Source organism: Rattus norvegicus, chromosome 11 (genome assembly GCF_021556685.1).
Source record: "Rattus norvegicus strain SHRSP/BbbUtx chromosome 11, alternate assembly SHRSP_T2T, whole genome shotgun sequence".
Taxonomy (NCBI): domain Eukaryota; kingdom Metazoa; phylum Chordata; class Mammalia; order Rodentia; family Muridae; genus Rattus; species Rattus norvegicus.
The window spans coordinates 89246235-89270119 of NC_141544.1; the positions used below are offsets into that span (position 1 = coordinate 89246235).

A 23885-nucleotide genomic window follows, 5' to 3' on the forward strand; every position below is an offset into this window, starting at 1 on the left:
ACCCTACTTGTGAGCCAGTTTCTCTGGAGGGAGGGCTGCAATCACTACACATGACAGGACTAATATGATGGCTGAGAAGTGAGGAAGAGTCCACACCCATGGCAGTCATTTCCTGAGCTTCTACCCCCTGCCCTGCAAGAAAGGATGCAGCTGCACCTGCCTCCTACTGCAAGGGGAGACAGCCTGAGAACTCTCTTCCTTCACAAGGGGTATTCAGCAGTGCTCACACCTCCCATCCCCCTATCATCTCTGAAGTCACCCACATTGAAAGCACTTCCTCTTTGAGAGATTGGCTGCCGGTACCAGTGACACTGAGGAAAAATTGATTCTGCCTGAATGATCGTTTGTGCCACAGAGGACATAGCTGCACTAGACAAATGATGCAACCAAAGATGCTAACAGGATGCTGGGAAGGTGGGTGGACTTCAGGATGACAAATTAGAAGTCCTGCTCTAAGCTCAGGACTTGGGGCACCCTTGTCAGCCTCAGATCTCCCGAGGCACCATTTAGTGCCTCATCACAGAGCAGGTAGGATTGTCGCATGCAATGCAAACAATGCTTTAAATACGGGATTCAAAGAGGAGGCTGGAATGAACAGAGGGAAGTAGTTATGGAATACTTGAGGAAGTCCAAGGAAGGCCAAATATTACTGGACATAACTCTTTATCCCGAGTGGTCTGGGAGGAGTGCTGCTGACTCCATAGAGCCCAGACAATTGTGTGTCAGCTTGCTCAGGCCCAGTGAGGCCCACCTCCACTAATCTCATCCAATACCCATTTCACAGTCCACTGTAGTCCATGCAATGAACTGCAGCACTCTACTACTCTGATGGTTTTGTGGCCAGGGATCAGGCCTAGCACAAAGCCCATTGGAGGAGCTTAGCACATTTAGAAGCTATTATTTGTTTTTAGAAAGATTCAAGTGGTAAATTGAAAAATGAACAAATGACGAAATTTGGAAGGAGACTTAGGGCTAGGATCCCAGAACTGTTGGGACCCTAAACTTTCTCTCTGTTTCTTTTCCAGTAATAAATTTGATAAGTTTAGAAAATTAGGATTGTTTTCTTTGTTTTTCTGGGTTTTTCTGTTGTTGTTCTTGGTTTTGGGTTTTTTGGGGAGGTGGTTTTTTTTATTAATTTAAATTTTACTTATTTCCTTTACATCCCACTCACTGCCCTCCTTCTGGTCATCCCCTCCCACAGCCCTTCCCTCATTCCCCATCCCCTTCTTCTGAAGGTTGTCTTTACCCTCACCTCGCTCAGGGTATCACCCCATCTGGCACGTCAAGTCTCTGTGAGACTAAGCCCTTCTTCTCCCATTGAGTCCAGACAAGGCAGCCCAGATAGAAGAACATATCCCATATACAGGCAACAGCTTTTGGGAGAGCCTCCATTACAGTTGTTTGGGACCCACAAGAAGATCAAGCTACACATCTACCACTTATATGGAGGAGGTCTAAGTCCAGGTCATGTATGTTCCTCTTTGGTTGATGGTTCAGACTCTTAGAGCTCCAAGGGTCCATGTTAGTTGACACTGCTGGTCTTCCTGTGTAGTTCCTATTCCCTTCAAAGCCAGCTGTCCTTTTTCCTGTTTTTCCATAAGAGTCCCCAAGCTCCATTCACTCTTTGGCTGTGAGTGTCTGTATCTGTCTGAGCCAGCTGCTGGGTGGAGCCTCTCAGAGGACAATGATTCTAGGTTCCTGTCTGCAAGCATAGCAAGGTGTCATTAATAGTGTTAGAGATTGGTGCTTACCATGGGATAGGTTTCAAGTTGGGCTGGTTACTGGTTGACCAGTCCTCTCAATCTCTGCTCCATTCACCCCACCCAGTGCCTGCATTTCTTGTAGACAGGATAAATTTGGGGTTGAAAGTTTTGTAGGTGGGTTGGTGTCTCTATTGCTCCACTGGGGTTCCTATTTGGTTGTAGGAGGTGGCCTCTTCAGGTTCCATATCCCCAAATGTAGTTAGTCACAGCTAAGGTCACTACTTAAGGTACCTGAGAATCAATGGGAGTGATCCTTATCTCATGTCTGTCTTGTCCTGGAGGTACCCCTCCCTCAGCCCCTCCTGCCAGTTGCAGATTCCCATTCATTCTTATGGCCATCTAGCCATCTCTCCTGTTCTTCCTCACACCTAATCCTGAAGCCCCCATTCCCTCTCCATTCCCCCTCTCTCCCAGTTCCCTCCCTCCATCTGCCTCCTATAACTATCTTATTCCCCCTTCTCAGTGAGATTTAAGCTTCCTCGTTTGAGCCTTCCTTCTTGCTTACCTTCCTTGACTCTGTGTAGTATAAATGGTCCCTGTATTTTACGACTAATATCCACTCATAAGCGAGTACATACCATGCATGTCCTTTGGGGACTGGATTACCTCACTCCGGATGATATTTTCAAGTTCCATCCATTTGCTTGCAAAATTCATGCTATCTTTATTTTAATAGCTGAATAGCATTCCATTGTGTAGATGTACCACATTTTCTGTATCCATTATTCAGTTTTAGGACATCTAGGTTATTTCCAGTTTCTGGCTATTATGAATAAAGCTGCTACAGAGATAATTATTCAACAAACATCTTTTGTTCAAAAAAAGAAAAACCAAAAGAAGAAGAAGAAATTGTTTTTGAGAGTGACTATGGGCTTCTGCTTCCCCAGAAGTTTTAATATATTATACTATTATAAATTAGTAACCTGACCCTCGACAGAGAGAGCTTTGCCTGTCCTTCCACCATTCACTCTCATCCACAGGGTATGAGATCATATTAAGTTTGCATCTGATTCCAGGATTTAAATGGCTGTTTCTTGGCATCTAAATAAATCTCGTTAATTAAATCCCTGTACACCCACAAAATAAGAGATAGTTTTATTCACCTCACAGAAACAATACATGCAACAGAGAACATGTTATTTCTTTCATAAACTTAAGAAAATCCGCTTCTTTGAAAACTAAAATTAATATTCTTATGGTTCACTTGGTTCTTATCTGTAAGGTCACCCCAGCCTGGGCTCCTTGAATGTTGAAGTCTACTCAATTAATCTTGTTTGCAGAGCTCTTAGAGATGTTAAGGAGGGTCAAAAGCTTGCTGAATTTCTTTTTTTTTTTTTTTTAAATTCTTTTTTTTTTTTATTAACTTGAGTATTTCTTATATACATTTCGAGTGTTATTCCCTTTCCCGGTTTCCGGGCAAACATCCCCCTCCCCCCTCCCCTTCCTTATGGGTGTTCCCCTCCCAACCCTCCCCCCATTGCCGCCCTCCCCCCATAGACTAGTTCACTGGGGGTTCAGTCTTAGCAGGACCCAGGGCTTCCCCTTCCACTGGTGCTCTTACTAGGATATTCATTGCTACCTATGGGGTCAGAGTCCAGGGTCAGTCCATGTATAGTCTTTAGGTAGTGGCTTAGTCCCTGGAAGCTCTGGTTGCTTGGCATTGTTGTACTTTTGGGGTCTCGAGCCCCTTCAAGCTCTTCCAGTTCTTTCTCTGATTCCTTCAATAGGGGACCTATTCTCAGTTCAGTGGTTTGCTGCTGGCATTCGCCTCTATATTTGCTGTATTCTGGCTGTGTCTCTCAGGAGCGATCTACATCCGGCTCCTGTCGGTCTGCACTTCTTTGCTTCATCCATCTTGTCTAATTGGGTGGCTGTATATGTATGGGCCACATGTGGGGCAGGCTCTGAATGGGTGTTCCTTCAGTCTCTGTTTTAATCTTTGCCTCTCCCTTCCCTGCCAAGGGTATTCTTTTTCCTCATTTAAAGAAGGAGTGAAGCATTCACATTTTGATCATCCGTTTGTTCTAGGGATCTAGGGTAATTCAAGCATTTGGGCTAATAGCCACTTATCAATGAGTGCATACCATGAATGCCTTTCTGTGATTGGGTTAGCTCACTCAGGATGATATTTTCCAGTTCCAACCATTTGCCTACGAATTTCATAAACTCGTTGTTTTTGATAGCTGAGTAATATTCCATTGTGTAGATGTACCACATTTTCTGTATCCATTCCTCTGTTGAAGGGCATCTGGGTTCTTTCCATTTTCTGGCTATTATAAATAAGGCTGCGGTGAACATAGTGGAGCACGTGTCTCTTTTGTATGTTGAGGCATCTTTTGGGTATATGCCCAAGAGAGGTATAGCTGGATCCTCAGGCAGTTCAATGTCCAATTTTCTGAGGAACCTCCAGACTGATTTCCAGAATGGTTTTACCAGTCTGCAATCCCACCAACAATGGAGGAGTGTTCCTCTTTCTCCACATCCTCGCCAGCATCTGCTGTCACCTGAGTTTTTGATCTTAGCCAATCGCTCTGGTGTGAGGTGAAATCTCAGGGTTGTTTTGATTTGCATTTCCCTTATGACTAAAGATGTTGAACATTTCTTTAGGTGTTTCTCAGCCATTCGGCATTCCTCAGCTGTGAATTCTTTGTTTAGCTCTGAACCCCATTTTTTAATAGGGTTATTTGTTTCCCTGCGGTCTAACTTCTTGAGTTCTTTGTATATTTTGGATATAAGGCCTCTATCTGTTGTAGGATTGGTAAAGATCTTTTCCCAATCTGTTGGTTGCCGTTTTGTCCTAACCACAGTGTCCTTTGCCTTACAGAAGCTTTGCAGTTTTATGAGATCCCATTTGTCGATTCTTGATCTTAGAGCATAAGCCATTGGTGTTTTGTTCAGGAAATTTTTTCCAGTGCCCATGTGTTCCAGATGCTTCCCTAGTTTTTCTTCTATTAGTTTGAGTGTGTCTGGTTTGATGTGGAGGTCCTTAATCCACTTGGACTTAAGCTTTGTACAAGGTGATAAGCATGGATCGATCTGCATTCTTCTACATGTTGCCCTCCAGTTGAACCAGCACCATTTGCTGAAAATGCTATCTTTTTTCCATTGGATGGTTTTGGCTCCTTTGTCAAAAATCAAGTGACCATAGGTGTGTGGGTTCATTTCTGGGTCTTCAATTCTATTCCATTGGTCTATCTGTCTGTCTCTGTACCAATACCATGCAGTTTTTATCACTATTGCTCTGTAATACTGCTTGAGTTCAGGGATAGTGATTCCCCCTGAAGTCCTTTTATTGTTGAGGATAGCTTTAGCTATCCTGGGTTTTTTGTTATTCCAGATGAATTTGCAAATTGTTCTGTCTAACTCTTTGAAGAATTGGATTGGTATTTTGATGGGGATTGCATTGAATCTGTAGATTGCTTTTGGTAAAATGGCCATTTTTACTATATTAATCCTGCCAATCCATGAGCATGGGAGATCTTTCCATCTTCTGAGGTGTTCTTCAATTTCTTTCCTCAGTGTCTTGAAGTTCTTATTGTACAGATCTTTTACTTGCTTGGTTAAAGTCACACCGAGGTACTTTATATTATTTGGGTCTATTATGAAGGGTGTCGTTTCCCTAATTTCTTTCTCGGCTTGTTTCTCTTTTGTATAGAGGAAGGCAACTGATTTATTTGAGTTAATTTTATACCCAGCCACTTTGCTGAAGTTGTTTATCAGCTTTAGTAGTTCTCTGGTGGAACTTTTGGGATCACTTAAATATACTATCATGTCATCTGCAAATAGTGATATTTTGACCTCTTCTTTTCCGATCTGTATCCCTTTGATCTCCTTTTGTTGTCTGATTGCTCTGGCTAGAACTTCAAGAACTATATTGAATAAGTAGGGAGAGAGTGGGCAGCCTTGTCTAGTCCCTGATTTTAGTGGGATTGCTTCAAGTTTCTCTCCATTTAGTTTAATGTTAGCAACTGGTTTGCTATATATGGCTTTTACTATGTTTAGGTATGGGCCTTGAATTCCTATTCTTTCCAGGACTTTTATCATGAAGGGGTGTTGAATTTTGTCAAATGCTTTCTCAGCATCTAATGAAATGATCATGTGGTTCTGTTCTTTCACTTTGTTTATATAATGGATCACGTTGATGGTTTTCCGTATATTAAACCATCCCTGCATGCCTGGGATGAAGCCTACTTGATCATGGTGGATGATTGTTTTGATGTGCTCTTGAATTCGGTTTGCCAGAATTTTATTGAGTATTTTTGCGTCGATATTCATAAGGGAAATTGGTCTGAAGTTCTCTTTCTTTGTTGTGTCTTTGTGTGGTTTAGGTATAAGAGTAATTGTGGCTTCGTACAAGGAATTCGGTAGGGCTCCATCTGTTTCAATTTTGTGGAATAGTTTGGATAATATTGGTATGAGGTCTTCTATGAAGGTTTGATAGAATTCTGCACTAAACCCGTCTGGACCTGGGCTCTTTTTGGTTGAGAGACCTTTAATGACTGCTTCTATTTCCTTAGGAGTTATGGGGTTGTTTAACTGGTTTATCTTATCTTCAACTTTTACCTTCATTCATTTTCCCATTGTCTCTCTACTCAACTTGCCTTCACCAACTCCACACTCCCATCTCCCTCTCTCTCTCCCGAATTCCTTCTCCTCCAGTATGCACACTTTGGCTCTATGGTACTGCGTGTTTACAGATACTGTAGACAGATATCTGTGACCCCATCATCCAACTTACTCAGAGATGTAAAGGAGAGAGAGCAGTGAATAAACCTGAATTCTCTTCCTGTGTTTGGCAGAAGTAACTGACAGCTTAGAGAAAGAGTAAATAGAAGTTAGAGTTAAAAAAAAGTAACTGACAAAGATCACCCTTAAATAAATTATGGTGACACATGTAAAGTGTGCCCTTGCATGAAGTGTCTGTGGAATAGTAATTTTGGTATTTTTATATTAATCCTTATGCTCTTTGCTGCTTGCCCTCCACCTTGGTTATAATTGCCTCAAGCAAAAGCAGGATTGGCTATGAAGTTAACAACAACTAGAGGATCACCACACAGCACAAAGCCCTTGCCCTCATCTGCAGGAAAATACAAGCTCAAACAGGCAGCCTAGCAGAGCAAGAGTGACAAGCCAGCTCTGATCTCTATCCTCACTGTAAATGTGGAGTAATTGGGAATATTGGCTACAAGAATGTCAGTTCTCTAATGTTTCTATGTAAGTCACCAAGCAAGTCTGGAAACCAAAAATGGAGAAGAAAAGAAAAACATGGAATTATACCACAAATGGGAAGCATGGACTCAACAAATACAGCCTTTAAGAGCTCAGGAAATGGCTGCTAAGGTGGGTCAGTGGGTCACAGTGCAGGCTGCCAAACTTGAAGACCTGAGTTGGATCCATAGAAAGGAAAGTTGTCCTCTGAAACACACACACACACACACACACACACACACACACACATTACAATGTTTTTATTTTTAAATAAACATGCAGATAGTGCTAATAGAAGATTTAAAAAAGAAAACACTGAAAACAAAGATCACTGTACTGAGGAAGATTAAAAAGTGTCTGAGGTGTAAGGAAGAGAAGAGGGACCATGCTTCTCAGTCTGCAGTCTACATACCAGCAGTGTGCTACCACCAAGGTCTAAAACATAACAAACGCCCCTTTCCAGAAGACTCCCAGGTGAGCAGAACCCATTCGCTCTCACAAAGAACTGAACAGAGGCTCTGGCTTTGACAGCCAATTTAAAATGCTGATAATCAGCGATGCAGAAGCAGATGGTGCTGAACTGAATATCTGAGCGATAGAAGACTCAGTGGGTGTGTTTCTCCTTGTAGTCCATCTGAGCTCATGGCAGCAAATGAAAAAGAAGTCAGAAGAAATGTTTTCCTTAGAACCCTATGTTCAGCATCTAGGCTAACCCCCAGCATCAGCATCCACTGAGAAGCTAGGCAAAGTCATGTCAACGTTAAGTAGTTTCAGAAAACTCAACCTTTATAACCCCTAGAGAAAATATTTACACACAAAGACACACTTGAAGGTACCTCAAATAGTTGTATGAAGCAGTAAGAAAATGAGTCAAAAGGTAAATAATATGTAAGAGACAAGATTGCAGGTAAATAGATGAAGTAGAAATAGGTAGATTACGTATAACCCCTAATATGTAATCCTTACATATTTATACCTAAAATCCCAGGTTTTTCAAAGTGAAGCCTTCAAAGAGGAAAGAGATAAGGGAAAGGGGGAAAATTAGGCTAGTTTTATTTCACTTAATAAGGATTAGAACAATTGGATAAATGTAGATGTGGCAAATATATCCCAAAAGGCCGAAAGCTCTGGTATTCTGGCCACACGAAACTGTGATTTCAGAGACATCAGTTCTAAACCATATTGACAGGCTTCTCCCTGGCAATGCTGGAGAAAGGTGGGATGTGAGGAGAGAGGTGTTATTGAATAGGACATGGTATGTGGGATTCTGGATGCTGGAAATGTTCTCTGCTTCAATCATAGGGCTCAGTAATTAGCAGCAGAATGTATTAAAGTATATTATTTTAAATGATATGTGAATGTTATGTACAAATGATAATACAAAGGTGTTTGTTGAAATGTGCGTCAGTACATTTAAGATTGAAAAACCCTTATCCAAACTAACAAAGGGGAGGAAAGAGAAGACCCAAATTAACAAAGTTAGAGATAAAAAGGGGGGCGTATTAAGAGACACTGAGCAAGGTCAGATAATCCTAAGAATGTATATTGAAAACCTACATTCCACAGAATTGGAAAATCTACAAGAAATTATTGGTTTTCTTAATACATATCACCTACCAGAGTTAAATCAAGATCAGATAAGCAATTCAATCACAACTGCAACACATTCAGCAAAATAGCAGGATGCAAAATGAACTCACAATAATCAGTAGCCTTCCTAGAAACAAGTAACAAATGGGGTGCAAAAGAAATCAGGGAAACAACTTCATGAGAGTCACCAATAATCAAAAATATATTGGGGTAACTCTAACCAAGGAAGTGAAAGATTTATATGATAAAAAGTTCTTTAAGATTTAAGAAGAAATTGAAGGAGCTATCAGGAGATGAAAAGATCTCCCATGCTCATGGATTGGTAGGAGTAATAGGGTAAAAATTTTCTTCCTAACAAAATTATTCTACAGATTCAATGAAATCTCAATCAAAATTCCAGCATGACTAGTCACAGATCCTGAAAGAACCATTTTGAGCTTCATATGGAAACACAAAACACCCAATAAAGCTAAAACAATCCTGAATAATAATAATAGCAATAATAATAATTGCTGAGTTATCACCATCTCTGATCTTAAATTTTACTACAGAACTATTGCAATAAAAAGAGCATGGTATTAGCTTGAAAACAGACACTGATTAATACCTAGGAATAAATCCAGATAGCTATTAGCCCCAGAATTTTTTAAATTTTTTGTTTTTTTATTTTTTATTGGATATTTTATTTATTTACATTTCAAATGTTATCCCCTTTCCCAGTTTCCCCTCTGGAAACCCCCTATCCCATCCTCCCTCCTCCTGCTACTATGAGGGTGCTCCCCCATCTACCCACTCCCACCTCCCCACTCTGACATTCCCCTACACTGAGTCATCAAGTCATCACAGGGCCAAGGGTCTCTCCTCCCACTGATGTACAAGGCCATCATACACTACATATGTAGCTGGATCAAGGGTTCCTCCGTGTGTACTCTTTGGTTGGCAGTTTAGTCCCTAGGACTTTGTGGTGTCTGGTTGATTGATATTGTTGTTCTTCCTATAGCGTTGCAAACCCTTTCAGCTCTTTCAGTCCTTTCTCTAACTCCTCCATTGGGGACCCCATGCTCAGTCCAATGGCTGGCTGTGAGCATCTGTCTCTGTATTTGTCAAAGTCTGGCAGAGTCTCTCAGGAGATAGCTATATCAGGCTCCTGTCAGCAAGCACTTCTTGGCATCCTCAGTATATACAGCGAACTCAAGAAGTTAGACTCCAGAAAACAAAATAACCCTATCAAAAATGGGTTACAGAGCTAAACAAAGAATTCTCAACTGAGGAATATTGAATGGCAGAGAAGCATCTAGGGAAATGTTCAACATCCTTAGTCATCAGGGAAATGCAAATCAAAACAACCCTGAAATTCCACTTCATACCAGTCAGAATGGCTAAGATCAAAAACTCAGGTGACAGTAGATGCTGGCAAGGATGTGGAGAAAGAGGTACACTTCTCCATTGTTGGTGGGCTAGGAAGCTGGTACAACCACTCTGGAAATCAGTCTGGAAGTTCCTCAGAATATTGGACATAGTACTACCTGAGGACCCAGCTATACCATTCCTGGGCATATATCCGAAAGATTCTCAAACATATAACAAGGACACATGCTCCACTATGTTTGTAGCAGCCTTATTTATAATAGCCAGAAACTGGAAAGAACCCAGATGTCCCTCAATGGAGGAATGGATACAGAGTTTTTATAAATTCATAAATACATGCTCAAAAAATGACAACATCTTTGGCAAATGGTTCTGGTAAAACTGAATTCTGAAAAAAACTCAACTCTAAATGAATCAACCTCCACAGAACATCAGATACACTGAATATGGTAGAAAAGAAGGTGGGAAATAGCCTTGAATTAATTGGCACAGGAAATCCTTTTCTGGACAGAACATGGATAGAACATACACTAAAATCAACAATTAACACATTGAACCTCATGAAACTGAAAGTTGTTCCCAAGCAAAGAGCATCACCAGTAGGACAAAGAAGCATTCTACAGAATGGGGAAAGAGTTTTACCAACTGTGCATCCAAGAGAGAGAAAATATCCCAAATATATAAAGAACACAAAAATTGGACAACCCCCCCCCAACAAACCCATATTGTCCTATTTTAAAGCGAGGTTCAGCTATAAACAGAAATTTCTCAAAAGAGAAAACTCGAATGACTGAGAAACACTGAAAAAAGTGTTCAAAATCCTTAGCTATGGTAGAAATGCAAATAAAACTACTTTGAGATTTCCATCTAGCACCAGTGAAAAGAGCCAAGATCAATAAAACAGTGACAGTTCATGCTGGTGAGGACGTTGGGCAAGGGAGGAACTCTTCCATTGCTTGTGAGAGTGAAAACCCATGCAGCCACTATGGAAATCAGTATAGCGTTTCTTTAAAAAGCTAGGAATCAACTTACCTCAAGACCCAGCTATCCACTCTTGGGTACATGCCATGCTCCATCCAACTACAGAGATCCTTAGTCACATTTATTGCTGCTCTATTCACAATGGCCAAAATGGGAAAGAGCCTAGATGTCTCTCAACAGAGAAACAGATTAAAAAAAATAATGGGGTACACTTACACAATGGAATGTTACTCAGCTGTTAAAAAAAATGAAATCATGAAATGGGTGGAAGTAGAAAACGTCATCCTGAGTGAGGTTAGACAGACCCAGAAAGATAAATGTGGTTTGCATTTGCTTCTATGTGGATGCTAGTATTTAAGTCAAAGATAAGCAAGCTAGGCTTCACAGAAGTGTGGAGATAAGTGTAGAGTAAGGGACTCCAGGTGAGAGACAGATGTCTGTAGGAAGGGGAAGTAAAATCCTTGTAGCTAGATGGGAGCAAGGACTGTATTGAGAGGATCAAATGAAGAGGAAGGGTATATGGAGAGGGAAAGCTAAATTTAAGGACCATTTGAGGGGGTATAGGAAAACCCAATACAATAGAAACTTCTTAAAGTGTATACATGTGTGAAGACAATCTAAATGGAATGTCAAATAATGCAGAAGACAGAGCCACAATTGGACCCCTCTCAACATCAAATGAGGCTTCGGTTCCAGCACTGGATGACATCTAATTTAATTGAGTTGTGGGCCAAAGGGGTTCCGTGTGAACCAGCAAGCAGCCCCAGCTGTTTCAATAGCTATAGCATACCTTAGCTCTTTACATACCTGTGGCAAGGCACTATTGCTCAAACTAATATACAACTCATTGAACACAGAGGAGTCAAGACCTGGAGCCTCCTAGACCTTCACCCATATGGACTCTTGGTACTAGAAGGTACTGTGTACGCTATCAAAGGAGAACCATAAACTCCAACCTGGGCACAAACCTTTATATCTACCATGATGATCTGCCTGCCAGATAAATGTGCTGGTGCTATGGCAACACAAAGGCTGTGGGAGTAATCAACCAGTGTCTGATTTGACTTAAGGCTCCTTGGTATGTGACCCATATCTCACACTACCTAAGTGACCAAAAACTTGAGACTAGATAGCCCTGAACCTAGAGGAAATCCAAATACTACTGTTCTACAAAAGGAATGTAGCAGTAAAATGACTCCTGATGACATTCTGCTGTACTTAATGATGCACTGGGGCAGCATGCACTGGGCCTGCATGCATCTGCACCAGATGGTGCCCTAGAGATGAAAGGAAAAGTGGCCACATGTCCTCATCCCTGGCCCAGACTGGATCTCTAAGGAAGTCGCACTGGGGAAATAAACTACTCTAAATTAGACATCATGCCCCACTGTACATGGCCAAGAGAAAACACACTGAATGGCATCTTTGGAAGTTCCTTGCCTCATAATGTTGAGTCAGGGCTTTTTCTTTTGTTAATGGAACACTATTTATTTTACTTGATTTTTATTTTGCCTAACAGGTTTTGTGTATATATTATAGCTTCCAGATTTGTGTTTTTATAGGATTCCTGAGTGTAAAGAGGAGTGTCTCTCTGCATCTATGTCTGTTTATTGCTTCGTTTCTTGTGCTCTTTTCCTTCTGTTTTTGTTTTCTTATTATATTTTATTAGTATCCCTTATATGCCTGTTAATCTTCTAAGAAGTGAAAGAAAGGGGGTGGATCTGGGTGGGAGGGACAGTGGGAAGGACCTAGGAGAAGTAGAGAGAGGGGAAACTAATCAGAATAAACTCTATGAAAAAAGTCTATCTTCAATAACAGAAAAAAATGTATGTCATGTACACAGGGAACTGCTAGAAAAAGAATGATATACCATTTCCATTACCATATCGCCATCATAGCTTGCTTGACTCACTCTTTTCCCAGCATTCTGAATATTTTGAATGAATAATCTTCAAAATCCCGAGTTAAGAAATGAGTTAAGAAAATCACTATAGTCATTCTTATTTCGTTGATGAACAAACTGGAGTCAGAGAATTAACACAACTTAGCAATACAGAGCAGCAGGCAAGACAGAGTGAGGGCTCCAAGCCAGGCCACAATGCACTCTTCTACCTCTTATCATAAGCATCAAGTAATTTAGAGACACAACTGCAAAAGAAAAGAGATCTGAATACATAATCCTATAATAAACCAGAGACTAAAAATGTATTATTGAAAAGCAAAGTTTAGTTACATGTTATTTACAAAAGATATACATATGGCAAAAAGACCCAGAAAAGGTGAAAACTGAAAACATTTTAAACCTAAGCCTCGTTAATGTTAAAAATGGCAGATATATTAATATTAGCACATAAATCTGACTTCATGGTGAAAAGTATCAAGGAGGAATGATTTAAACTGACAACATAATTAACAAAGAAAATAAAATTGTCATTAATGTACATTCCTAATTAAAACAGATCCTAGACAGAGAAACAAAGAGATTAAAATTTTTAATTCATTCCTCATTGACATTTGATGAGTCCCAAAGCAAATAAGTGCCTGGAAAATATAACTAACTAACTAACTAACTATATAGTTTTATACAGTCACCTCAAGCTAATCTGGTTGGAAATATTAAGGCATTTTAGGTATATAGTTTTCTATATATACATATATAGTTATAATTAAAGTTATGTATATAGTTATAATATATTTAGTTATATGTGTATATTGTATGTATATATATATATATGTATACATATATGTATATATATATATATGTATGTCTAAGTGCTTGTCACAAAAAATTGACCTTTTGTTGAGCTATAAAGAAATGGTAGTATATTTTATTAATGCAAAACAGAAAATTATATAATGCTCAGAATTGCTTTAATACTGTTAGTAATTAGTAACAAAGAATAGTTGTCACCTTCAAGCTAATCTGCTTGGAAATATGAAGGCATTTTTCTAAGTAATACCTATAACCAAAAGTCACTTATTAATGACTGACATCAAGAATTATATTGGTTCCAACACAAGAAATTGTAGGTTGGAGCCAATGTTAAATAAAATGGGAGGGGCTTTGTTTGTCCTTAAAAGTAAACAGTGTTACATGAGCATACTGATCATAAATTAGCTATTAATTTAACTTAAAATGCTTTAAAATCACAATGAAAAACTAAATTGCTGAATGCATAACAAATGGATTTAAATGCAAAATAATAAAACAGAAATCTTAACAAGAATTTCTTTAAAAAGACTAATAAGTTGGAAATTTTATGAAGAAAAGGAGAGTAGGTGAAATCACATGAAAAGCAATGGATTCTTATTTCCATCAGGAATGAGATTTGCCAAAATGTTAAGAGAAAACTATCTATAAGTTCTACCAATAGATTTGGAACTCTGGACACAATGTATAATATTCCAAAGATATATAGACAATGAAAATTCCTTCCATTAAATCAATTTCATGCAATTTTACAGATGACTTATCCAAAACCTTGAGGAAGTTTTCTCATTCTTCCTTGTTTGTTCTGGTGATGAGAACTGACACAGGTTCTTGGACATGATCAACAAGTATTCTCCCACGGAGCCACATCCCCACCTGAAAGCAGTTTTCCGTAGACAGTCTCTGGTTTGATTCTACAACAGAAGCGAATCCTGAGATCAAGTGAGATGGCACATCTAAGCATGTGCCTCTAAATCACTCCTTTGAACATGTGGCCACAGGAAACAGTACCTAAGTCTAATACCTACATTATATGTTTTATTAAAACCATTAGGTATATAAATTAAATTCCGTAAGATCACGCTTTTCAGCTCTTCATAGTAATGGGTTAGAACCAACTCCTGCTGATTGGCTTCAGATAATGCCATGCATTTAAATACAACAAGAGGTGGAAGGCTTGTAAAAAGCTAGACATGGTAGGTGACACCAAGGACACAGAATCTCTAGGAACATCCGGGCAGATACGTATATGAACTTGCAAAGACTGTGATACCATGTGAAATCCCAGCAAAGGTCAAACCAGACACAATCTCAGCTCTGAGAAGGGAAAGCAGGCAGAGTCCCACCCCAAGAAGAAATTTGTAGTTGATTCCTGCTGGGAAGGGAAAACCAATTTTCTCCAATGGAGTGGCTTTGGGTTTATCAACCACAGTGCAGGACAGGCCCTATACCCAGTTGTTAACCAACACAAAAAGGATCCCCTGCTTTTTCTTCTTCTTTTTTAAGTTTCTTTGTTCTGAGTGTGAGTGTGTGTGTGTGTGTGTGTGTGTGTGTGTGTGTGTGTGTGTGTGTGTTTAACAGAGAAGGGGGGTAAAGTTGGGTCAGTAGGGAGAGAGAAAGGATCAGAGAGGAGCTGAGGGAGGGAAAAGAGTACAACAAAATATATACATATATAATTTGAAAAAATTTAATAAAAATTTTAAAAAGCATGACAGAGAAAACAGAGTTAGAAGACCCACATCTGGGGGAGGGATGACAGTTCTGAGAGACACAGAAAGTTTAGTTAAGGAATAGCATTCTCTAGGGGCTGATTAGGAATGAAAAAAGTTATATTTAGCCTAACTAAAATTAAGCAAAAGCTGTTAATTAGGTTGGAATTTTTGAGTTGCAAAGGTAGAGAAGACCCTTGGACTTTCTTCAGATTCCTGTCTGAAGTAAAAGGAAAGAGGGTGCAAGTGGGAATGGGCAGTAGAAAGAGCACAGCGTCTCTGGAACATCGTGTTTTCAGGTGGCTACTGGTTTTACGACAGCAGATACCTTGAGGAGAATTGGTTTCCCATCCTTTTGACAAGTGCAGTGGGCGTTTCTTTGTGTTTCTATTTGGGCATTTTATCGAGTCACATTTTAGGCATGAGTAGCTGGCGTCCTCCGTTAGAGCCACAGTGAGACTTGATGCCATCCATTACCTTCCTCCCGTGTTCTTAACCTGATGGGAGAGTTTCTGTGCCCACCACTCAGTCATGAAGCTGAGGAGCACATGGAGAAGCACCGCAACCCACTCATCTCTTCAGTAACAAAATGAACATTTGGGCTTGAACCTGCCAAGAACCCCAGATATTGCAGAAGCAACTTACCTTTTCACGTCTAGAGGTTAGTCATAGAGATTAGATATAAACTCTTGAAAAATATTTAATTGGTTGGAAAAGAAGTAGTAAGTGTAGAAGTTTAATAATATTAGACTTAGGAGGAACCAGATGCGAAATTCTCTCATTTCCCCCAATGGAAAATATCGACCTAGAAAAGGAGAATCACTGTTATGGGTCTACAACAAAAGCACCAAGGCTCTCCCCGCTCAGCTGGTCCCAAAGCAAGGCCATGCACACGGAGAACAAACTTGTAAGTCAGCTGCTGTAATGACAAAGCTCCTACCCTCACTGTCTCTCTCTCCTCTGCTTCTGTTAGGTCTTCCCTCTGGCCCACACACCCTTAGGAGAAGGCTCTCCTCCCCACTGCTGTCCTGTCCATGGGTAGAAGGCAACATTCAGGATAAAGTTTCAAACTCTCCAGGACTCAGGCACCAAGGCCGTGCTGGTCCATGATGCTGCAGTGGGGAACACTTTCCCTCCCCGACTAGGGTCATCCTTGGTCACCTGGGCCCCAGTGATTATGCAATGCCAAAGAGCTGACAAAATATTTTTAAACAGGCCTGCGTACCTGCACCATGCCTGCTACAAACAGACAGTCACACCCCAACTGTGGACAGGATGACGACGCTCTCACTCTTGCTCTCGTTCCTCACTCTTTCTCGTATGCTTAGCGTCAATCCAAACCTTATCTTTGTCCCACATGTGCAAAACCTCCAATGAATGCAAACTGACACAAATATAGATATCTGCTGTTCAAGAGTGCATGGGCACACATGTGCTGGCTCATGTGAAGATACGGCAGGGAAGTACTAAACAGTCAATTATTCTGCTCGGCTTAGAATGGGTTCTCTGGACTTTTCAAATGCCAGTCAGTTTATGACCGATACAGCTGCATTTGTAAAATACTAACCACTGGAATCCGCCTCTCTGGGCTTAAGAAATTCAAGATAAACTGTAATGTTTGAAATGCAATAAATCTGTTTGAAGTGCAGGGAGTAGCAGAACATGATAGAGGGGACATTTCTACTGCTTGGGTCTAAGATTTTACCATTCTCATCTTGGACAGGAAGTCACTTGCAAATAGGCTCAGATGAAAACTGCAATGGCGCATACAGACTTAGAGAGTTAGGGGCAGGTTGCACCACCAGTTTTCTGGCGCCCTGACAAGGTCATAGTTCTAGGTTTCCATCCCCCCCTGGATAAAGCACACTTTAAAATTTGGGGCTGGGGATTTAGCTCAGTGGTAGAGCGCTTGCCTAGGAAGCACAAGGCCCTGGGTTCGGTCCCCAGCTCCGAAAAAAAGACCAAAAAAAAAAAAAAATTTAAACCAAGTACTCCTGTCCTGAGGCCAGCTCGTATGTGCACACTTTCTTTTTCTCTTGGTTAATCTTCCTCAAAACAAGAAGGATTAATTAATGCTCTGTCCAAAATCACACTGCCAGGGTAGGAGAAAGTCAAGCAAGGACCAGGTCTGCTAAACCAAACAGCACGGCTCTCTAGAACAGATGCTTGAATGCATCCTTCACGTGTTTACCTGTGTGTCCCCTTCTGTCACTCACCCATTATGGCCCACTTAGCAGAGGCATATCATGTCACTTAATACCAAACAGTCGCCAAGTCTTTACTGGGAGGTTTACCTCCCCTAAATTCTTCTTCACTCTTAAAACAAATTGAAGGTGAGCCTGTGAAATTCCAGGCAAATTCCAACAGACACTGCAGAAGGAGACTCATCAGAATTAAAACCAAGTAGAACCCTAAAAATTTAATTTTCACTAATGTCCTTAGGCAGATTTCTGATTATGTTCACGTGTTGTTTTTTTTTTTTCCCAAAACTTTATCTTCCTCCTTCAAATCTCAGAATTCAAGGTTTCCTTCAAGGCTTAGTCCGTTGTCCGTTTTAGGAGCCCACACTGCCCATCTCCGGTTTGCTCCCCTTCCCCCCCTTCTACAGAACCACCAGGGAAAGAAGCCTCTGTGTGCTCTAGAGCAACATGGGGAAGTCTCAAGGGGAAGAGAAGGGGGAACTCATGTGCATGCCATGAAGTGTGTGCCTGCATGTGTGTGTGGGTATATGTGTGTGTACATGTCTCAGAGTGTGTCTGTGTGTGTGCAGGTGTCTCTGTGTGTATACATGTCTGTGTGTGTGCATGTCTGTGTGTGTGCATGTTTCTGTGTGTGTCTCTGTGTATATGTTTGTGTGTGTGTGTCTCTCTCTCTCTGTGTGCGTGTGCGTGTGTGTGTGTGTGTGTGTGTGTGTTGCCTGGTTGTGGTGTTTGCAGCAATGGTTACATCTCCTTCATGTTACAGGATACTGGAAGAGTAAGTTTGGCTTCTGAGCTCTCTGCATATTTTCTTTAGCCTAAATGTAGTTCCTGTTTCCTTAGTTGCTTCAGTTAAAGCTCCCTTTTGGGTTTCTCGGCTCTTTTTTCACAGTTATGAGCATCTTGAGGTTATCTCTATTTAAAGTCTGTCATAGTTTCTGTTTCCCTGTTCAGACTTAAAGAGTTTGGCGCTGACAGCTTTTGAGTCTTTTCTGGCTCTGGTCTTTGTTACCTCACCTTTATTACACACTGGTTGCAAGTGTGGAATGACTTTTTTTCATTCACTCATTAATTCAACAGGCATCTTCTTTGCTATACAATGCACACAAAGCCACAGCCAGAAGTAGAAATTGTTGCTAGGAATTTGAGTTGTCAGTCACAGCATTCTACTCCTCCTGCTTTCAAAAGGCACTACATAAAAACTAACAAACAAACAAACAATCAGAATGCATTTTCAGGATATCCTAACAAAGCACATTTTCTTTAAAAACTGGTTTAATTTATTTTTATTTTATATGCAATTGTGTTTTGCCTGCATGCGTGTCTATGTGAGAGTATCAGATCGCGTCAAGCTAGATGGATTACAGACACATACATCAGTAGGATAGTGTCAGATCACTTGGAGCTTTATGGGTTTCAGACAATCATGAGCTGTGATGTGGGTGCTAAGAGTTGATCTTGGGTCCTCTGTGAGAGCAGCCAGTGCTCTTAGCCACTGAATCAAAAGATTTTAGGCAACGTGTTCCTGAGACCAACAGAGCTCTTTTTATCACTAATTAATTAATTCATTTACTTTACATCTCTCAAACAGAACTCTTAAAAAGCAGAATGCTTAGTGCTCAAATCTGTAACTCTGCTGGGAACAGCCCGTGGGTTTACCTCAGGCACAGCTTGATTGAACCAACATGCCCTGGTGTTGCTGTAAAAATATAAAAATAAAAAAAGGATTGTCTTTTATCCCGCTAGGACCAGCACCACGGTGCCCCAAGATATCTGCTAGGTATCTTGGTGGAAACACATCCCAACTCCGTGGCAGCCCTGTCTGCCGATATAATTGCCCACCTAAACATACAAAGCCCAGTACCATCCATCCCTTAAGAACATTAATAACAACCTGTAAGTACACAGAGCAGAATCTTAACATCACCTGCCATGGCTTCTCTCCCTCTCCCTCCTGTTTCTTCCTCCTTTCTGTTCCAGTCTCCTCCTCTTCCTTCAAACTTCTCTCATGCCCATCCTTCCTTCTCCTCCAATGACAGGCCTCCTTTTATCCTGTACCTGCCCCTCATCTGTATTTTACAAATTCAATGGAGAGTAGGTTCTGGTGAAGTCACCTGAGTATGTGACTAGGCAGCTGTCCTATAGGCAGCAGAATTAGCATCAAAATACAGATAACTCCAAGGCAAACCACAACACCCTGGGGTTTGTTTATATGCAAAGTTAACATATGATTTCTCAGTACTCCAAATATATAGATATGGATATGATATGGATATGGATATGGAGACAGACAGACAGTGATTTGTACCAAAAGACTTGCCAAGATAATAAAGGGTAGACTCCAAGGTCCATGTAACCAAAATGGCTGAATTACATAGGGAATGGCATCTGGGGGAAGGGCAGTCCAGCCCCTGGGCTGGAGAAGTCCCTTCCTGTTACAGGGTAAAGCCTGTAACAGTTAGGGACTGAAGGATGCCAGGAGAACCAGGCTGTCAGGTCTGCTTTGATATGTTAAATGGGCACCACACTTAGCCATTTGTCCCAGGTTTGAGATCCACCAATCTGTAGGCCCATACTTCTTTACCACAGAGGCAGGAATTTCCTAACAGGCCTTTAGCTGTCTTCCTTACTCTTGGACTTTTAAATGAATAGATTCACAATATATATTTCCATTGCATCTACTTCTGTGTGGATATTTTTGAATCCCTTATCCTATGGACATTTACATTGTTTCTAGGCTTTAATTTTTATTAAGAAGACTGCTAGAAACATTTTGGGCCTTGTAGGTCTTTCGTACATCCCGAGTACACAGGAGAGTTGCTTGGTCGTGAACACATGTGTGTGTAAGAGACGGCAGAGCCCTTGTGACTGTGCCGCTTCGCACCCCTCCCACCACTGTGTGGTGCTTCCAGTTGCTCCACGTCACCACCAGCATTTGCTGCTGTCAATCTTGCTGATTTCTATTATTTATAGTTTACGCTCCCATTGCAGACTTTATTTCCAGCATGTATTCTCTCAGGAGCAGTCGCTATTTGTACATATTCGTTTATGAAAGAATTTGTCCACTTTTGCATACCATACTATAATTTATTCTCAAATAAGCTCACGAAGTGACTATGTTCAGCTTCCTATTTGAGAATCCAGGTATTTAGTCATCAGACCCAGTAATAACTGTGGTGGATTTGGCAAGATGGTCCAATGCTTTATTCCTGAATGTTCAGGGGCATATTTTCCTGAGTTACAGGGCCTTACCCTTCACAGCCATAGTTCACACATTTCAAAAGGGTGGACGAAGAGACTATGAAACCAGAGACTAACAACATCATGTATGGATCCCAAAGTCATTAAACTTGCTAACCATCTGCTCATGGCAATAAGCATTTTCTCTTTGTATTTGTAGGATTAATACTGGTCTTGCAAATATTTAAAATACAGTGTTTAATCAATAACCAACAGCTTCATGATAATGGGGCAAACAGAAGTTGCTCTTAGACAGTCAGAGCTGAAAAGGATCTTAATACCCATCAAAGCACACAGTGTAATAATATTCTACGGAGATGTGTGATGGAACTTTTTCTGGGGAGATAATAGCATGCATGTTTACTCACCCCTGATAGGGACTCTGTGACAAACCAAAGTACAAATCCTACAAAAGTCCAACAAGGTGAACCAATAAATTTTATTTGAGTTACTTACTGAGAAGAAATGACTTAATGATAGCTGCTTTACCTAGGTCCACTGAAGTTCACAAAAGCTGGAAACCTGGAGCACACTACACATCCTGCAGGCAGTTCAACACATTGAGGTGAGTCTTTTCCAAGTGACTATGGTCTAAACTTCTTTTAGGCAAACTCAACTGGTTTCTGCTACTTCTAGGCAGCTGGTTTGATCTCAGAGACTTTGTTCAGGTCTACTCTGAGAGTCTTCGGTGCAGCTCAACTTCCTTCTGTCTGAGAAAGAGTCACAACTTTTTATGTTTACAGTGACATGAAGGGGCCTTAGTGAATCTTGTTAGTTTCAGGGATTTCCTGAAGCACTTTTGAGTTGCTTATCTGCCTGCTTAAGGTGCTGTCCTGCAGGGTGGAATGTTTCGATCTCAGGAAAATGCTACACAACGAAGGAAAAAACCTGCAGCCCAGAAATAAAACAAAATAAAAATTAAAACTTTCCAACCCATGATCAGAGTACAGGTCATTTTACTTAGAGCTCAGAACCTCTTTTTGTAGCACTATTCATTTAGAAAGAAGAGTGTTCTGGCTTAAAACCTAAATTGAAAGAGAAAGTTCACACATAGTACTTGTCTGTAGAAGTGCTGAGCAGGTAAATGGAACACAACAGGAAGGCACCCCAGAGGCGTGGGAGAGCTACAGAAGCTGAAGACAAGAAAACCTGCCCGTACCGTGCAGTTTCAGACAAACGATTCAATCTTAATATGTAATATCCTTGCCTGATAATTAGGATGAAAACTATGTCTATATATTCAGAGACGGAATACACATGTACACTAAGAAAGGAATAGAGATAGGCCTACTAGGCTCCAGGGACAGAGGTCAAGAATGTCAGTGACAATCTAAGAAGAAAGGGTACTGCTTGCCAGGTAGGTGAGCAAACTGTGGCCACTGCTTGAGTTAGGGATTTCAACATATGGCAAAATCCCCACAAAAGGAGACGTTATAGACAACGAAAAGGCTTCTACTCTCATCTTTGTAGTTCACCTCTGGTTTGCTGTGGTCCCAAAGAACGAGGATGCCCAAAACAGCCTGGCACAGAACTGAGCCAGGCAACTGACTACCTCTAAAATCATTGTGTTTCCTATAAAGTCGAGCTCAGGACTTTTTGCATAGGGAGCAAAATGACTACAAAAGTCCCGGACTCCAGAGAGACAAATGTAACCCTTACTCCCAAAGGACCCATGTGCCAAAGTGTAAAAGCTCATGAGGAAACCGAGAGTGTAAGAAGGCCACCATTGCCATGGGCAGAGCATAAATTCACTGTTTGTGGAGTGAAGCATGAGCCCCAGTGTACACACACACACACACACACACACACACACACACAAAGCACACTGACACCACAGACACAGACACACATAAAACTTTTTAAATAATAAATTTTAAAAGTAAGAAGACAGGATTCTAGAAGAAGGTGAAATTCTACAAATTAAAAAAATATTTAAATTATCAGCAGCATTAATTGGTTCAAAAATAATAGGCCGTATGGTTAAAGCACTAAAGAAAGCCCAATTCACAATTTGAAACACAACAAGCTATCATTAATATTAATGGGAAGGCTTGCAGAGGTGGCTCTGTGGCAGAATGTGTCCCAACCTCTTCCTGAGTTTAATTCCCAGAACTTCAAAAAGAACAAAGTCCATGGGGGAAAAAAAAAGGAGAAATGCACTGATAAACAACAACAAAATTATAAAAAAAATTACAAAAGAGTATTGCAACCATATATATTCAAACACACACACACACACACACACACACACACACACACGCATTGTGCTTTGTTTTGTGTACACTTGGGATTAAAAAGAAAGAAAAAGAACACATTTGTATTATTTCCCTAATAGGAAGTATTTAAAAAAAAACAAAAAAACCCTGAAACTGCATACCTGTCGAGAGTGGAAGGCGTGCTGGAATATGACAGTTCCAGAACCACACTCTTTTTGAATGTTTTGACATGTAGAAACATGTTAATGATCTGTGCGTTCAAAACACAACATTAAATCAGCTAGATAAGAAGGAGAACACAAACATCACGGCTGAGTACAAACAGAAACAACTGAAAATAGTCTCCATTGTCTGATGTAACCCACTGTGAAGCACTCCTCCAGTAAGCCCTGATTCTATTTTTCTCTGTGTACTCTTCACTTAGAGAAAACTGTAAGAGTAGGGAGCGATCCCGATGCTTCTTTACTGCTCTACTGCCAGGTGTTGAGTCACTGGACTAATGCTTGCTGGGAAGTGGGCTCTTGCAGGAAAGGAACGCTACAAGAAATGGGGCAAAGCAAGGAAAGAGCCTATAAGGTTAGGATTCAGTTCAGGGAAACAGTGTAAACTCATGGTTCCACTTAGGTACCTGTTTCCTAGGACTGTCTACTAAAAGCTCATGAAATTGATGGCACTGCTAAGAAGTAGGCATCTCTCCAAGAAAACTGGACAGTAAAAGAAGAATATGGGACAGCATCCTTTTGTGCCAGAGAATAACAAAAATTCTTTACATCCTGGACTGGAGAGATGGCTCAGCAGTTCAGAGTACTGGCTGCTCTTTCAGAGGTCCTGAGGTCAATTCCCAGCAACCACATGACAGGTCACAACCATCTGTAATGGGATACGATGCTCTCTTTTGGCCT

The 23885-nt window shown here is 40.7% G+C and overlaps 1 long non-coding RNA gene across 12 annotated transcripts in view; it reads left to right on the forward strand.

Annotated features, from left to right (window-relative positions):
- The first annotated feature begins 263 nt into the window (after positions 1 to 263).
- The window catches only part of LOC148002666 (uncharacterized), a 66474-nt gene continuing 42852 nt past the window's right edge, over positions 264 to 23885 (forward strand). For 6 of the 12 annotated variants that reach the window (XR_015633591.1, XR_015633603.1, XR_015633599.1 and 3 more), the window contains exon 1: positions 21205 to 21332. This is a non-coding gene — a long non-coding RNA (uncharacterized LOC148002666). Of the gene's footprint in view, positions 415 to 21191; positions 21333 to 23885 lie in introns of those variants that run through there. The other 6 variants (XR_015633596.1, XR_015633597.1, XR_015633598.1 and 3 more) reach the window with 5 other exon arrangements.